At 36.8% G+C, this 17,360-nt stretch overlaps 1 long non-coding RNA gene and 1 pseudogene across 1 annotated transcript; one reads left to right on the top strand and one right to left on the bottom strand.

The window, feature by feature from the left end:
* Nucleotides 1-17,360, bottom strand: part of LOC115777559 (obscurin-like) — a 698,358-nt pseudogene that overhangs the window by 393,765 nt on the left and 287,233 nt on the right.
* Nucleotides 2,388-3,523, top strand: LOC115777591 (uncharacterized). Its single transcript, XR_004019658.1, has 5 exons — nt 2,388-2,632; nt 2,935-2,973; nt 3,057-3,086; nt 3,175-3,336; nt 3,437-3,523. It is a non-coding gene; the product is annotated as an uncharacterized LOC115777591 (long non-coding RNA).

Here is a 17,360-nt window from a genome sequence, read left to right as displayed (position 1 = left end):
GTCGTCCTGCCTGAGTGGCCCTTGACACCTTTTGGTAACTGCATTCAAAAACAGACAAAAAATTTCCAAGGTAAACAAATTAAAGAAAGTAAATACTGCACTCTCGTACAAGGATGTATAATACGTAGTCTCGGTTCACATATAACAATAAGCCAGATAAAATGCATACTTTCAAGGTATTTGCATCATATTATACTCGTGTGAACAGGAATACTATACATAATCTGCTGATACTAATGCATTATGTATAGTATTATAATCATAATGCAGCCATGTTTACCTTGGAGCAATACTGAGCACTAGTTATGGCTTTAATATTGCTCAATGATGAGCCACAGTCTTTACTATTTATGGCTATGAGTAATCTCTGACATGTTAGACAATGCTGCTCTGTAAAATCTCGACATTTACAGGATAATCTTACTGTATCATGATGAGTGAATGGAAGTGTCTGCACATTATTTTATACCAACAGGAAACACGAGCAGCACACTGGAGCATAAAGGAAGCTGCAGAGCTGCATCACATGTACAATTCAGGAGGAAGTGAGTAACCTTAGTATTTTTATTAAGAATAAATATAAGTAAATATGACAGTCAATGCATCTTCTGTACAAAATAGAAATGAGCATAATATTTGACTGTAACTTTGTCAGGACTCGGACGATGCGCCCAAACGCACAACACAAAAGCAGGTAGAATAAAGGCAAAAAGGCGACACTGTGTTCCTCTCAGTGGCCTGATGGGAAATCAGCATCATACTGTATGGAGAACATTTACAGCAGCTGATGAAAGAAGCATCACAGGAGAGCTTCTGTACACAGGTATCTGTACACACACATACTGGATAGATATGGCCCCACAATATTTCACCTCCACACTACATTTATTGTAGCAGAAAGAAACACAATGAGCATAAATACAAAGGTCGACTGTATCATCAGGAGGTATAAGGTACCACCTTCTGTCAAATGCATGTCAAGATCTTATCAGTAATAGATAAAGATCTATAGCATAGATAAGATAAGCAATTTTCATATAGATGACGTCATATTTTTAATTGAATGTAGATTATAAAAATTGATAATATTATGTAAGGGGTATATGGAAATGAATGTCAGGGTTGGTGCTTATGTGTCACTATAGGGGGAGGTGGGTGAAAGTATACATAAATATATATATATATTTATATATATATATATATATATATTTATATATTTATTTTAATTGGGTATTTTCTTTTTATTTTGTAAACATAAATAAATAAAAAGGCACAGGACTTGTCATTTCATTTGTGTGAGACATTACAGCATGTATAGTTTGTTTTTTTTCTTTTCATTTTTCATTCAGCTATGACTGAAACATTTTGCTGTGGACCACATTGGAAATCTTTACTTAATTTTATTTGTATATGTTTAATTCCGTCTAAAAAAATGAATGAAATCAAGATTCGTTTTACCCGGTTTTCGCAAAGACAGCACCAGGACACCGTTAGTGAGCCTACTGAGACCTCTGTGTGCCACCGTGAATGTGATCAGAATTAGGTCAGACAGAAAGGTCGGCAAGCCTGAACTTTCGCCCCTCCTCCCTTCCTCTCTGCCCCCGCCTCTCTCTCTCTCTCCTGCTCCTCCTCCTGCTCCTCCTCCTGCTCCTCCCCCCTGCTCCTCCTCGTGCTCCTCCTCCTCCTCAGTTAGGGTTTTGTGTTTAATTCTTCTGAGGAAAAAGAAAAATTAAAAATGAAATTGTAAATTAAAAAATATAATTGAAAATAAAAGCAAATAAAATAAATAAAAAGAAGAAAAGCAAATGAAAATATATAAGCAAGAAAAAATAAAAGTAAATGACAAAAACTAAAAAGTAAATGAAAACTAAAAAAATGAAAGCAAATAAAATTGAAAATTAAAAAATAAAATTGAAAATTAAAAAATAAAATTGAAAATTAAAAATAAAATTGTAAATTAAAAATAAAATGTAAAAACTAAAATGTAAAAAATACAATTGAAAAAAATAAAAGTAAATGAAAAAATGAAAGCAAATGAAATTGTAAATTAAAAAAAATAAAATTGTAAATTGTAAATTAAAATTTAAAAAGTAAACTAAAAATTAAATTTTTAAAAAGTAAAATAAAAGTAAATTAGTGAAATCATCTGTTTTTTTTTTTAAAAGTTTCTGTTTTCTAGTTCCACTGACCTGTAACAGAAAATAGACACTAAAAACCTACCCCTCCCTCCTCCCTCCTCCCTCCTATGTTGAGCCGCTTTGAGATGTCGAGCCGCTTTGAGATGTTATCCACCTCTCTGTATTACAGTGTATTACAGTGTATTACGGTATTGAAAAAAGAAAAACCAATACTTTAGACTTCAGTGGGGCCCCACCTATGCCCCCTATTCAGGGCCTCTCTTTTGACGGTAACACCTCTGTTTGCTTTAGGTAAGATACAGAAAAATAACGGTCACCGAACCTCTTTAGCTTGTTGTACGCATCTGTTTCTGTAAGATAAGAACCCCCACACCTCTTTCTTCCGATCGATCAATTTCATAATTGGTTTGGACTGAACAGTGAGCACATCAGAGCCTGTCTTGTTTATGAAAAAAACAACTGAATCTACTAAATGTTGACACCTTTTTTTTGAGGTAAGTTACGTTTTATTTCCACTTTTTATTTGTATGCTTAGTTTCAGCTTCATAACTTTAAAAAATATATAGGTTATTATAGATCACAGGCCCGCCTTAGAAAGAAGTATGATAAAATCTAACTGTCAAACACACAAACCTATAAAGAGCCTCAGTGTAAATATGCTGTTAGTTTGTTCCTCTAATTGTAACTGTCACTAGGATTTTTGATAAAGACATGGATTATTCAGGTACATCAAATTCTGTTTTTAGGTTTTAGATCATTTTAAAAACTACTTTTCTAAATTGTTTTTTACTTTTAGATGACACGTTCATTGCCTCTATTTCAGACACAGATGACGGTAAGTTTTTTTTTTTTTCTCTTTTTTCACCACGTCTTTTTTGATGAATAATGAGGTCATATAACGTTTTTTTTTCTTTTCAGATGTTGAATTGATTGAGGAGTCAGATGTTGGTATGGCTTTTTTTTTTGTTATATATATTTTTTCAGACAAAAAAACAAAACGACTTAAAAATAACACACTTTTTAAAAAACATTTCAGACATATCTGACTTAGACCGCTATCTTCACGATCAGAGAGCTTTCTCCTCTCCGAAAAGAACTCGCCTCGGTTCAGCTTCTAAAGGCTGTAAACTCACAGACAGCCAAAGACAGATTCTCCGTGGTGCTACCTCAATAGGAAAACATCTCACAGTTGACAGAGGTGACAAAACCCTAATCCATTTACCCCACATAAGTATTAAAGATAGGTGAGAATGTTAACTATGTTTTGTTTTATTATTTTTTAAAAATCTATCTTTCAGGAGGCAAAAGTGTGACTGGAGCTCGCATACCAATACGCAGAAGGAGGCGGAGAAATGAGAGGAGGTCCAGACGCAAATACACCCAAGTTCTTCGTAAAATATTTACACTCTTGTTAGAGTTATTAAACTTATTAAATCACTTATGTCTGAAAAAGTGACCTAAACTTTTTGTTTTGTTTTTGTTTTTTGTTTTGTTTTGGACTGTGTTTTGATTTAACAACATTAAAATGTCTAATAATGATTATTTTAGAGATTTAAATGCAGCTTTAGCCTTGTTAGGGGGTGAAAATAGAGAGAACACTAGTCAATCCAATCCTGTTATTGATTCTGTGAACTCTTTAAGCTCTTCACATGTTGATAATACATCTGATAACAGTACTGATCCCCCTCAAAATCACAATGCATTTGATGTTTTTGACGCTATCGATAATGCTTTAGCTCAATTACAGTCTAATCAACCGCCTATACCATCTGAATTATTAGATGAGATAAACCTGTTAAATCAGAGACCCTGTGAAAATCCCTGTTCGGTTCAAACAAATTGTTCTACAGTACATTTTGCTGTACCTACTGTTCCAGCACCTGCTGCTGTACCTGCTGCTGTACCTGCTTCAATTGCATCACCAGCATCCCCAACATCACCAGCATCACCAGCACCCCCAACATCACCAGCATCCCCAACATCACCAGCATCCCCAACATCACCAGCATCAGCTACTGTAGGTACTTTTCCAACTGTGCCAAGCATCCAGCAGGGGGGTGGTGAAGAGATTCCTATTTCTGAGACTCAGGGACCTCCCTTTGATATTGTTTCACGTAGTAAATTCAATAACCTTGAAATTAGACAGATTTTAAATTTCCCGATGCCTGAAAATGTTCCTGACTATGGACGATATTACCAGGCTGTATTAACATCCGCACGTGAGATTATAAGTAGGCTTCTGGCTCAGATTCAGCATGGCGATTTAGTGCAATTAGAACTACAGGGCAGAGATCTACAACATAATGTCTCTTCAGTTATCAGAGTTCATGACAGTTATGATGATATCAATTTATCTGAATTTGAAAGCCTCTTACTAAGAGCTGTACAGTCAAACTGGAGTGTTTTTACTGACTCGTCATTAACGTTAACGGCTCAAATTGTTAGGCCTCCTAGCGGTAGTGGTAAGAGACTTTTGAAAAAAATCCTCAACAATGAAATAATACGTAAAAAAAGACGTTTTTTATATGTTCTCGGGAATAACAATCACCTGTGTTTTGCAATCAATTTAGCTCATCTTTTGAACCCTGAATTAAATGATTCCCAGACTGAGGACTTAGGTAAACAAATCCAGGCAAGTGCCGGTATATCTGAAGACCGACCTGTCAGCTTTAATGATGTTTATAAATTTGAATTAGCTCTGGATTGTAAGATCGTTGTCTTTTACAGAACCGAATGGGATCGTGATTTAAAGAAATTTGATACACAATCTCCCAAAAGGGAAAAAGTTTTATTTCTTTTTCTGTTTCAAAATCATTATTATGCAATTAAAAATCTAAAAGCTTTTCTGGGCACCAAGCATGCATGTCAATACTGTTACACAGGGTTTAATAACCCTGTATCCCATCATTGTGGAGGCTACTGTGCAGTGTGTCTGGATCCTGAATGTAAACAGGGTTTTTTTTATTATTCAGAAATCTGTTCTGATTGTAATAGAGTCTGCAGGTCTAAAGAATGTTACATCCGTCATAAAAAACCAAAACAGATAGGTGACAGATTTGTTAGCAACTGCCAAATTTATAAAAAATGTCAACAATGCGGTTATGTTTTCTATGTAACTAAAAAAGGTACCCAGCATAAATGTAATGATGTCAAATGTGTAATCTGTGGTATGGAGATCTCTGGGGTTGATACTCATCAGTGTTACATTAAGAAATTGGAAAAAGAAACAAAAGACAGTAAGAAAATAGTTTACTATGATTTTGAGACATTTGTAGACCAGACTGGTGAACACAAACCATTTCTTGTATGTACAGAAACAAATCAGGGTCACAAGTGGTTTGCTAAAGGTTGCAATTGTGTTGAAGCTTTCTTACTCCATTTTAGAAGACCTTATTTCAAGGATAGTGTTCTCATTGCTCATAATTCTAAAGGGTTCGATGGCTATTTAATATTATCTGTAATGGCTCGACAGGGTCTTAAACCAAACATAATAATGCAAGGATCTAAAGTTATCAGTTTCATAGACCCTGACTTTAACCAAAAATATATTGATTCTTCCTGTTTCCTCCCAATGCCTTTATCAGCAATACCAAAAGCCTTAGGTTTTCACGACAAAGTTAAGGGCTATTTTCCCCATTCATTTAGTTGTAAGAATAATCTGTCATACATAGGACCTTATCCAGCACCATCAGCTTATGGTCTAGAACGTATGACAACAGAGGGTCAGAGAAACTTTTATAAGTGGTACAACACTAAAAGAGGTAAAGTTTTTGATTTTATGAGAGAGGCATTATTGTACTGTGAAAATGATGTAGACATATTAGCTCAAGGTTGTACCATTTTTAGAAAGGGCTTCATGGAAGTAGCAGGAATTGATCCTTTTGCTTGCACTACCATTGCATCAGCCTGTATGAAATCTTTTCAGACAAATTTTATGACCCCAAACACTTTAGCATTAACTGTCCCTGAACTATACAGAAGGCAGGTAAAATCTTTTTCTTCAGCATCGATCCAGTGGTTAGAATACGAATCTTATACACGAGGGTCTTTCATACAACATGCCCTTAATAAAGGCGAAAGACAAGTTGAAAATTTTTATGTTGATGGCTTTTTAGATTCAGAGGTCAGACATGTGTTTGAGTTTCTTGGCTGTTTCTGGCACGGCTGTGCCATGTGTTACCCAAATCAACATGAAAAACACCCTTTTCTGGGGAAATCTTTCGGAGATGTTTATGTTGCCACACTTACCAAATTACAACGATTAAGAAACAATGGGTTTGTAATACATGTTATGTGGGAACATACTTGGAATAGTCTTAAACAGTATGACCCAGATGTTAAGGCATTCTTAAATGCTTTCAACCCTCCAGAACCTCTACACCCCCGTGACGCTTTGTTCGGAGGCCGAACGTGTGCTGCACGTTTGAGATATACAGCCCAGGAAAATGAGAAGGTCCACTACGTGGACTTTACCTCTCTGTATCCTTATGTTAATTCCACTAAGCATTACCCTCTAGGGCATCCTAAAATTATATTCAGGGACTTTCAAAACCCTAAAAACTATTTTGGACTTATAAGAGCCATAGTGCAACCCCCACGAGGGCTGCTTTTTCCTGTATTACCTTTCCGAACCAGGTCAGGGAAGTTGATATTCACACTCTGTAAAACTTGTGCTGAGCAAAACAACCAAGATTCAGCCTGTAACCACAGCAATGAGGCCCGGGCTCTGACAGGTGTCTGGACTACTCCTGAATTCAATACTGCTCTTGATAAGGGGTATCAAATAATTAAAATCACAGAAGTTTGGCATTTTGAAAGAAAAAGTAATACATTATTTAGTGATTATGTGAAAACTTTTTTAAAGGATAAACAGGAGGCTTCAGGGTACCCTGATGATGCTGTCGATGAAGACAGTAAACAGAGTTACATTGCAGATTATTTAATCAACCAGGGGATTGCCTTAGACCCGGAAAAAATAAATTTTAATCAAGCTAAAAGACAGGTTGCTAAACTATGTCTAAATAGCCTTTGGGGAAAGTTTGGACAGAGAAACAATCTAACCCAAAACACTCTGGTCAGTGAGCCTGAACAATTTTTCAATTATATGTTTTCACCTAAATATAAAGTAAAATATTTCTCTTTTGTCAGTGATCAATTAGCCCTTGTTCAGTGGGTTCATCCTGATATCTCCATACCAAACCGCACAGACAACATCTTTGTTGCTGTTTTCACCACAGCTTACGGGCGCCTAGAGCTGTACAAGTATTTAGATAAACTACAGGAAAAAGTTCTATATTACGACACAGACAGTTTAATATATATTAATAGAGATGGGGATTGTCCTCTGCCTTTAGGCAAATATCTAGGGGAGTTAACAAGTGAATTAGATCCTGATGATTTTATTATCGATTTTGTCTCTTCAGGTGCTAAAAGTTATGGTTATAAAACCAAAAATTTAAAAGTTGTTTTAAAAGCTAAAGGAATAACACAGACACATGATTGTTGTGAAAAAGTGAATTTCGAGAGTATAAAATCTCTTGTTGAAGGGTACATTGATAAATCACAGGTGGATTCTGTAATAGAAGTACCACAGCACAATATAGTCCGTGATAAATCTGAGTTTTCACTCAGAAATTCCAGGTTTATTAAAAAATTCAGGGTTGTTTTTGACAAGCGAAGGTTGCTATCAGACGGACAGACACAACCATTTGGATACTGAGATAAAAGATGTTTAATACTGTGGATTTCGATCATCGGCTTCAAGTGCCTTTTTCATGTCTGGTCTCCGGCCCAAGTGGATCTGGGAAAACTTTTTTTGTAAAATCATTGTTGGATAATGCAATGTGTGTATTGAATAAGCCAATTGAAAATATTGTGTGGATATATACATCTTTTCAGCCTTTGTATGATGAACTGTGCAAGAACAATAAAAATATAAAATTTATTGAAGGCTTGCCTGATTCATTTGACGATGAGAATCTCTTTCCACATGGCCTGAACCATCTAATTGTCCTGGATGATGTCATCTTTCAAGCTTCTAACCATCCCGAAGTCGTACGGCTTTTTACACAATACAGGCACCATAAAAATATGAGTGTTGTTTTGCTTACCCAGAATGTGTTTTTGCAAGGTAAACACTCCAGAACAATTAGTTTAAACAGTAATTATTTTGTGTTATTTAAAAACCCCCGTGATAAATTACAGATGAATATATTGGCCCAACAAATTTATCCTGGAAGGAAACAGTTTTTCATGGAAAGCTTTGAAGAGGCAACCAAAACCCCTCACGGATATTTATTAGTTGATTTAACACCGACATGCCCAGATCATCTGAGATTGAGGTCCAGTATACTCCCTCATGAAATACAGTGCGTTTATATACCCAAGAGGAAATAATATGTCGAATCGTGTGAAAAGAAACCTCCCAATGCTGAAAACTTTGGTCAAATGTACACCCTCACAGCGTAAAGTACTATTAGGTACTTGCTCAGATGATGCTATACATGCATTAGGGGAACTGTGTATTAATCTTCTGAAAGGTAATATACCCGTAACTGCATGTCAAATTAAAAAGCTTAAAGTACACAAGAAAAACATCAGACTTCTAGCTACCAAACGTACAGGAATCAAAAAGAAGAGACTGATACTGACTCAAAAAGGAGGTTTCATCCTACCTTTACTTAGTACTCTGTTACCTATCGTTTCAAGCTTAGTTACAGGGGCTATTAGGGGGTGAATTATTTTATTGTGAAGATGCAAAAAATGTACTTAATGACACAAGATCAGCTTAAACATCTGCATGATCAAGGATCTCATTCAGGACCAAAAATATTCTCCAGAAAGCGCAAGATGATCTGGAACGTGAGATGCAAGAGTTACTGCATAAAATTGAACTGTTACCGGATGAAAAAATTAAAAGGTTTAATTTACTTTTGCACCGTTTTCTCAATTTGCAAAAACAATCAAATACTGAAACCAAGAAAATAACTCTGACCCTGCCTGAAGAGCCCAAGAGAGAAGACATGTCTGTGACAAGTCCTCAGACTGAGGACAACACTGTGCTTACAGACGTATTAAGCAATATAAATCCAAGATTTAAGAGAAACACTGAATATATTATGCGTAAACTTGCGGACTCTAAAAGCAAGAGTGGCTGGAATACTCATGGGGAATTAATACATAACAACATACCAGTTCGTGGAAGTCACATGCTTGATTTAATGAAATTTATATCAAACCCAAGGTCCGTTAAGCATTCTCAGAGACCTCTAGGATGGCAGGAGCTTTTGAATGTATTAACAGAATTAAAAATACCTTTAACCACAGTGGGTAACACCCAAGTTAGGATGGAGATTTCAGATATGAGACAATCTGATTCTACAACCACTCCTGATCTCAGGACATCACAAATGTCATCTGAAGACCCTCCAAATAAAAGAAAGAGGATTAGGAAGAGGATATTCCAGATGTCACCAAACTGGGTGACTTTCCCATGAGACAGAGATGACTTCACTTTTTTTTTTTGTGTGTGTGTGTGTGTGTGTGTGTGTGATCATAGTAATTCAGTAAAGTCTCAATAAAGATTTTTGCTATTTTAAACTTGTGTTTTGGCTCATTTTATGAAAACAAATTCACACACATAAATCTTAAATTTCAGACATGAATACTTTATTAACTTTTTTTTTTTTTGTTAATCACAACAATATTTATTAAATGTCTTCAGAGAGCATGATGAATGATTAAAGGATCCTGAACGACATTTTCTTATACAATTATTATATCTTTTAACAAAATTATCAACCATGACATCATTTTTTTCAGAATTTTTATGATATAAAGACAATACATTTTGATATGATAACCCCCTTGATCTGTTGGTTAGATAAAAAACACAATGCTGGCCACATACAGTGGAGTTAACATTCTGAAGCTGCTTCTCGTGAAATGATATTCTTTTTGCACGTGTCTGGAGAAACTGTAAAATGCTTTTAGGGTAAAATGGATAATCGGGTCGAAGTCCAAATGAATCAAAAAATGTACCACATCCATCTTCATCCAAGCTTAATCCAAGCCAGTGAGTTCCTGGTAGGTTCCTCGGGTCGGTGTTCACTACAAAATATGCTGGTAACTTAAAAGTCTTATTTAGGGAAACCAGTTCATCAGATGCCCAAACTCCGCAGAATTTATTCCCAATTAGAGTATGAAGGATACTCTCCAGCTGATGATTATTCATTATTCAGTAATAATCAACTAAGACTTGACGTTTAGCATTAATTTCTAATATGCTGTCATAACATGCATAAACAATCAAAGTTGTTGTATGGTTTAAGGGGGTCCTGAAACGCATTTCAAGTCTTAAGCTCCCAGAGCTCACAGCCGAGAGGGCTCCTGTATCCTCGGTGGGGCTGAGATTAAAGACAAATAATGTATAGCCATTTGAATAGTCATCTCTCTCTATACTTAAAGAGATGTCTTTTAGATTTCGCCCTGTCTCGGTGTACATGCTGTAATACTCTCTAGCGAACCTCCCGTTAACAAAGTCCGGTTGAAAGGCCTTAGCTGGAATTTGTTTCCCCTCCAAACAAAGAGCTAAGTACTCAAGATCATGATGGTAAAAATTGAATGGAGACAGGTCATATCTTCCTGTGAAAGCTTCGTGATCTACTAAACCCAAAACCACATATTTTGGTAAGGTTCCTAGAAATAAATTCTCCTGGTTACATATCCTTGAGTTTTCAGGAATTGAATAAGTCTTGACGTTTATGCGTGATAGGGGGTACAAGGCATTTGCTTTTAACAAAGCAGATGAATGCCCAATTCTAACAGCTGGTGAGACTGTCACCTTTTTAACAAATAGAGAGGCTCCTGTCACACTCAGCTTGAAATTGGAGTCTCTTGGTGCCATCAGACAGAATGAGTCACTGGCTCTTGTGAGTTTGATTCTTAGGTCAACAGAATTTAATAGCAACCTCTCACAAAAAAATATGTCCGCATGTAAAGGACCTATCACTTCAAATTCTCGGGATCTTTCACAGTACCTGGCCCTCTTTACGAAACCCTTATTAGGTCCATTATCAAGTATAGTGGAATCTATTGATCCAGCGGTATCTTTTACAAACAAGCCCGCACTGAACTGAGTCTTGAGCGTGTGATCAGAGTAATTCAGTAAAGTCTCAATAATTGCCCGGTAAGAATGGGTTGAACTGGCTTGTGAAATTAGCCTATCACCTAGGGTAACATCGCACTGACTGAAAATTGTATTGAGTGGATAGTTGATTGTAGCCACACGTGCATCAGCGGCCAAGTCTGTTCCATCAGCATTGGTTACTTTCAGCCTTAGGTACAGGAGAGTGTCATTGAGGTCTAAATAATTTGAACTATTACCAGGCACAAAAAATTCCAAAGGTCCCCTATCAGACACAGCTGAAATGGGCCTGACTTCCGTGTAAGTCTTCTCATCTATCGAAAGTTGTGTTAAAGGAGATGTGAAAAGATCCAGCTCACTGAGTGTACATTCCCCTGATTTCTCATGTAACAGAGCCATTCTAAAATATATCTTTCACACGTTTAGTTGACTTCTTGTTGGTCCGCTTCCTAGTTACAAATGATTTTGTTTTTTGTGTCTTCTGGCGTTTTGTTTTTTTTTTATAGCCAGACAGTCGCGCCCCAGGGGGGCGTTTTAGGGGCTGCCTAGATAAAAAAGATATCCCTGAACCATCCTGACTTTCTGTGTCCGGTCTGGTAAAATGATTTGCAGCTTTCGTGATCACATCAGACGCTATGCTCTTAACAGCCGTCTTAAGATGAGGCTGGACGACATTGAATCCTCTTCTTAAAAATGGGGTTACAAATCTGAACAATTTAGAAAACATGGACGCAAAACCTTTACCATACATCACAGGTGCTCCGGAAAAACCTGGCAATCCATGACCTGCTTGTGCCTGATAGTATGGTATAAATCTGTTATTATCGGTGATCATTTTGGAGGAAAAAAAACACTAAAACTTTTTTGCAGGTCTGAAATGGAGTTTTACAATTGTTTTTCCGTATGTAAAGTTCACAGGCTCGTTCTGATCCGTTTTAATTTCAATTTGGATATTTTCCAAATGTTTTTTAGCCAGAGGTAGGTAATCTGGTTTGTTAAAAACCTGAGTAACAATTTCACCGTATTCTCCTTGTATTTTAACGGTTCTCAGTAAGGGAGCATAGGAATCACCGACCAGCTGAAGACTGACAACGTCGGAATAACAGTATAGATGGTAATTACCAGCATTTAAATCAGGGGGATAAGGAACTATGCTGTCACACTTAAACCAATTCCCAGAGGGCAGGCCTAGCATATAAGCCAGAGGTGCAAAGGTTCGGATTTGAAACAGACTATTGCCAGCTAATTCAATTTTTTTTTCTATTGGATTAAATCTTATCTGTACCAGAGGATCAATTTTACGTAGAGTAAAATCCAATTCAGCACAGAGTTGAGTGAGGTCTGAGTAGAACCCTCCTCTAAAATGTATTTTATGGACTGGAGGTAGTTTTTGAGCTGGTGTTGATTTTTTTCTCCATTCAAAATAAGCCAACTCCGTAGGAAGATTGTGCCATGTTCTCGGATAAGATATTTCCGTTAAAGCAACCTGCCAGTCTTCTTGTAGATCAAGGTGTTTGGCTAAATCGACTCTGAAACTTGAACTGGTGTTATTTTTGAAAACATTCATACTAGAATTTGATGGCAAAGTTACATAGAACCCCTCACTTTGGTGTGCCATCTTTTTTTTTTTTTTTAGCGGAGCCCCCTCTTCGTGCTTTACTTCTTAGGTTCACGTTGATAATGTCTTTTTCCTTAATCCAACTGTTAAATTTACACGGCCAGTTTCTCCATTTAACTAACACGAATCTCTCACGACCCTGTTTACGTTTAGCTAATATCTTCTCCACATGATATAGCTTGTCTTTGCACACTTTAACTTTCTGAAGTTCATGTTCATAAAACGATCCTAATATTTCCTCATCATCATAATCTTTAATTTTATAGATTGGTGGTGTAGACGGGATACATTTGCTCACAGAAAAGATCTCACTGGTCCAGCCTTGCTCATATTTTTTATCAAACACCCCTCTCAACTTAGATAACCTTACCAAGTCACCCTCTTTAAGCTTCATCTTTACTTTCTTGGTATATGGAAAAGTTCCGTATAAATTTTGAAATACCTGGGGTGTATTTGCAAAATTTACTTGATTAGGTGTCATTTTAATGGATCTGTGATAAGTATTATTATAGCTGTTCAGTAAATCAGGCAATATCTCAATATACCTGAATGTATTTTGAGCTGTAAAATATCTAAACATTCGGGATTTAAGTGTTCTATTGAAACGTTCAACTACAGATGCCTTCAGATTACTAGCTGAAGAAAAATGATTAATAGAATTCTTCTTCATTAATTTCTGGAAACTTTTATTGAAAAACTCACTTCCTTTATCAGTTTGTAACTTTTCAGGCACTCCACTTTGTCTCAAAACTGCAGCAAAGGCACGCGTGACGTCAGCAGCTGACTTAGACCTCAAGGCGGTTGCAAACGCCCTCTTTGAAAAAACATCGATCACAGTAAGCATGTACTTGTACTTATTATTAAACTTTGATAAGGCCTGCATGTCACAGAGATCAGCTTGGAACTGATTCATAGGGCGGGGGACAAAAACCCTATTTCGGAGAAAGTTAATTCGTACTGGTTTATGGAGCGTATATGCATCCTGCCCTGATAAGAACTCTTTCACCTTGTTAAGTGTGGTTGTTGATTTCGTTTGTGCAGCTCTATAAAGTTTCTCAACCCCCTCCTAAGCTCCAGGATGAGCTGGGTCATAATAATCTTTTTTCAGGTGTATCAGTCTCAGCCATCTGTGATCCTTAATGTGTTTTACATATATGAAAACATTTTAAATGTGATAGTGTAATTGTATGTAATGAAACAAACACACAAAATAGTTAAAAGATTCCATAACTTTATTGTCAAGCAAACTTCAAACCATTAAAACATTTTTGCAAACAAAAAGAAAACGGGAGGCAAACCAGAAAACAGGGGGCGGAAAGGGGGGAAACGGCACACAAGAAAACAGGGGCGAAACGGCACACAAGAAAACATGGTGGCAAACAAAAAAGAAAACCTGAGGCAAACCATAAAACATGGTCGAAACTTCACACAATAAAACATTTTTCTAAAACTTCACACAAAAAAAACATTTTTGTCAAACAAAAATAAACCTTATTCAAACCCTAAAACATTTTTTCTAAACTTCACACAATAAAACATTTTTCTAAACTTCACACAATAAAACATTATTCAAGTAAAGTCAAAACATTTATTATTTTTAAGTAGACGGCATGAGTGATAAGTCAGATTCAACCCACAAAAGATAATTTTCATTTAAGATTCGGTCTACAAATGTTCGTTTCACATCAACAACGGTATCTTCAAATTCTGAAAGAGCCTGGAAAATGTCTTTGGCTTCTCGAAGCTCGTACAAATACGCTTCGGCAGCCCCCATTAGGCGAACACGGTCGGGTGTAAATCCTTCCAAACGGAGGATTTTCAATAGAGTGTCGATGAAATGACCGTTCCAAAATCTTTTTGTTAACTCCTCAAAATACCTGAAAAAATAATGTCGTTCAGGAGGATAAAGACAGGAGTGTCTCCTCTGAGAAGGGTGAAACACCTTGCATCCCTCGCATATCTCATGCATGTGCTTTTGTATGACCAGATTCAGAACAGTCTTTAATGTGAGTTTCAGTAAGTCGAGAACCGGCGCTGGTAACCGCCCAGCGGTCTCTGTGACCTGCAAATCGCCCGAGAGAGCCTCGTCTCCAAGGCTTTGCCAGAGATGGTCATCCGACCGATCGTTCCAACCGGGCGGAGACCAATCCACGGCTAATTCAGACTCAGTTTCAGGGTCTGCAGGCCGCAGGATGGTTGAGGCGTTCGGAGACCGGTTCTGTGTGTTGTCGTGACTGTCCATGGTTGTGTTTTACAGAAAAATGAGTCAGCGAGGGTGCTTTTAAAGGGTGGGAGGGAGAAAGAGGGAGGGGATTTCGAAGCTGGTAGGAGGGGCTCTGTTTTTACAGAATTATAGTTTTTTCTTAATAAAAACAGCATTTTGTTGTTGTCTTTGTGAAATATTAAATAGTTCATCAATTTTTGAGGTTTTCAAGTCCATAATCTTCATCCACTCTAACAGAGGAATACACAGTACATTGTGAATCATGTCAGACTGCGAACTGTAAATGTCTAATAAAAACAGATCATCATTTTGTTCTGTAATCTGTCTACAAGCCTTAAAATACCATCTACCGAATGCTGATTTTCTGGTCTCCCAGAAGCTAAAGGTCACAGTACCGGTGAGAGATGGCCGTGTGCTCTGATGTTCTCCTCTTTCGTCGATCACCAAAGGACGGTCATCATCATCGTCCTTTTCTTGTTTAATCTCGCCGAAATCTGTCTGGGTGGCCTGGTCTTTTGCAGGTGGCTCTGGTTCTTCACGTCGGCTGTGAGTCTCCTTACAGGGAAACATGGTCATGCTGCGACGAATTTCCGGATGGACGATTAAACTTAAAACAGCCCAGTCGGTTGCGGTGACGGTGACTGTGGTCGTGCCTGGTCCATAGGTTTCCCCAGCCTTAAGTTGATAAATCAAGAGCTCGTTGGTCAGGCTTTTAAAACTGAAGCCCCACGTCCCCCCGTTTGGTAGGCTCCAATGATCGTCGAATTTTTCATCCGCTGGAAACTGAACACGGTAGACACACAGGCTTCTTTTTGCAGGCGGTTCGCCATAAGCTCGGTAATTTGAAACAGGCGTTTCACTGATAATTTTCAGTTTGCGCGCTGTTGATGCCATGGTTACAGATGATGTTGCTTAGAGGAGCTGAAAAAATTTCAGATTTTCAAAGAGGTATTTTCATGCAAAAGGCTGCTCATTTATACTTGTTATGAAGTTATGTAAGACCTTTTTTTTTTTTTTTTAGGGGGTGGTAGTAAAAAAGAGGTGTGGGGGTTCTTATCTTACAAAAACAGATGTGTCCAGCAAGCTAAAGAGGTTCGGTGACCGTTATTTTTCTGTATCTTACCTAAAGCAAACAGAGGTGTTACCGTCAAAAGAGAGGCCCTGAATAGGGGGCATAGGTGGGGCCCCACTGAAGTCTAAAGTATTGGTTTTTCTTTTTTCAATACCGTAATACACTGTAATACACTGTAATACAGAGAGGTGGATAACATCTCAAAGCGGCTCGACATCTCAAAGCGGCTCAACATAGGAGGGAGGAGGGAGGAGGGAGGGGTAGGTTTTTAGTGTCTATTTTCTGTTACAGGTCAGTGGAACTAGAAAACAGAAACTTTTAAAAAAAAAAACAGATGATTTCACTAATTTACTTTTATTTTACTTTTTAAAAATTTAATTTTTAGTTTACTTTTTAAATTTTAATTTACAATTTAAAATTTTATTTTTTTTAATTTACAATTTCATTTGCTTTCATTTTTTCATTTACTTTTATTTTTTTCAATTGTATTTTTTACATTTTAGTTTTTACATTTTATTTTTAATTTACAATTTTATTTTTTAATTTTCAATTTTATTTTTTAATTTTCAATTTTATTTTTTAATTTTCAATTTTATTTGCTTTCATTTTTTTAGTTTTCATTTACTTTTTAGTTTTTGTCATTTACTTTTATTTTTTCTTGCTTATATATTTTCATTTGCTTTTCTTCTTTTTATTTATTTTATTTGCTTTTATTTTCAATTATATTTTTTAATTTGCAATTTCATTTTTTAATTTTTCTTTTTCCTCAGAAGAATTAAACACAAAACCCTAACTGAGGAGGAGGAGGAGCACGAGGAGGAGCAGGGGGGAGGAGCAGGAGGAGGAGCAGGAGGAGGAGCAGGAGAGAGAGAGAGAGGCGGGGGCAGAGAGGAAGGGAGGAGGGGCGAAAGTTCAGGCTTGCCGACCTTTCTGTCTGACCTAATTCTGATCACATTCACGGTGGCACACAGAGGTCTCAGTAGGCTCACTAACGGTGTCCTGGTGCTGTCTTTGCGAAAACCGGGTAAAACGAATCTTGATTTCATTCATTTTTTTAGACGGAATTAAACATATACAAATAAAATTAAGTAAAGATTTCCAATGTGGTCCACAGCAAAATGTTTCAGTCATAGCTGAATGAAAAATGAAAAGAAAAAAAACAA

The sequence above is a fragment of the Archocentrus centrarchus genome, unplaced genomic scaffold (genome assembly GCF_007364275.1).
Source record: "Archocentrus centrarchus isolate MPI-CPG fArcCen1 unplaced genomic scaffold, fArcCen1 scaffold_57_ctg1, whole genome shotgun sequence".
NCBI classification, from domain to species: domain Eukaryota; kingdom Metazoa; phylum Chordata; class Actinopteri; order Cichliformes; family Cichlidae; genus Archocentrus; species Archocentrus centrarchus.
The sequence above is the reverse complement of the archived record's forward strand: the minus strand, read 5'-3'. Positions and strand labels throughout refer to the sequence as shown.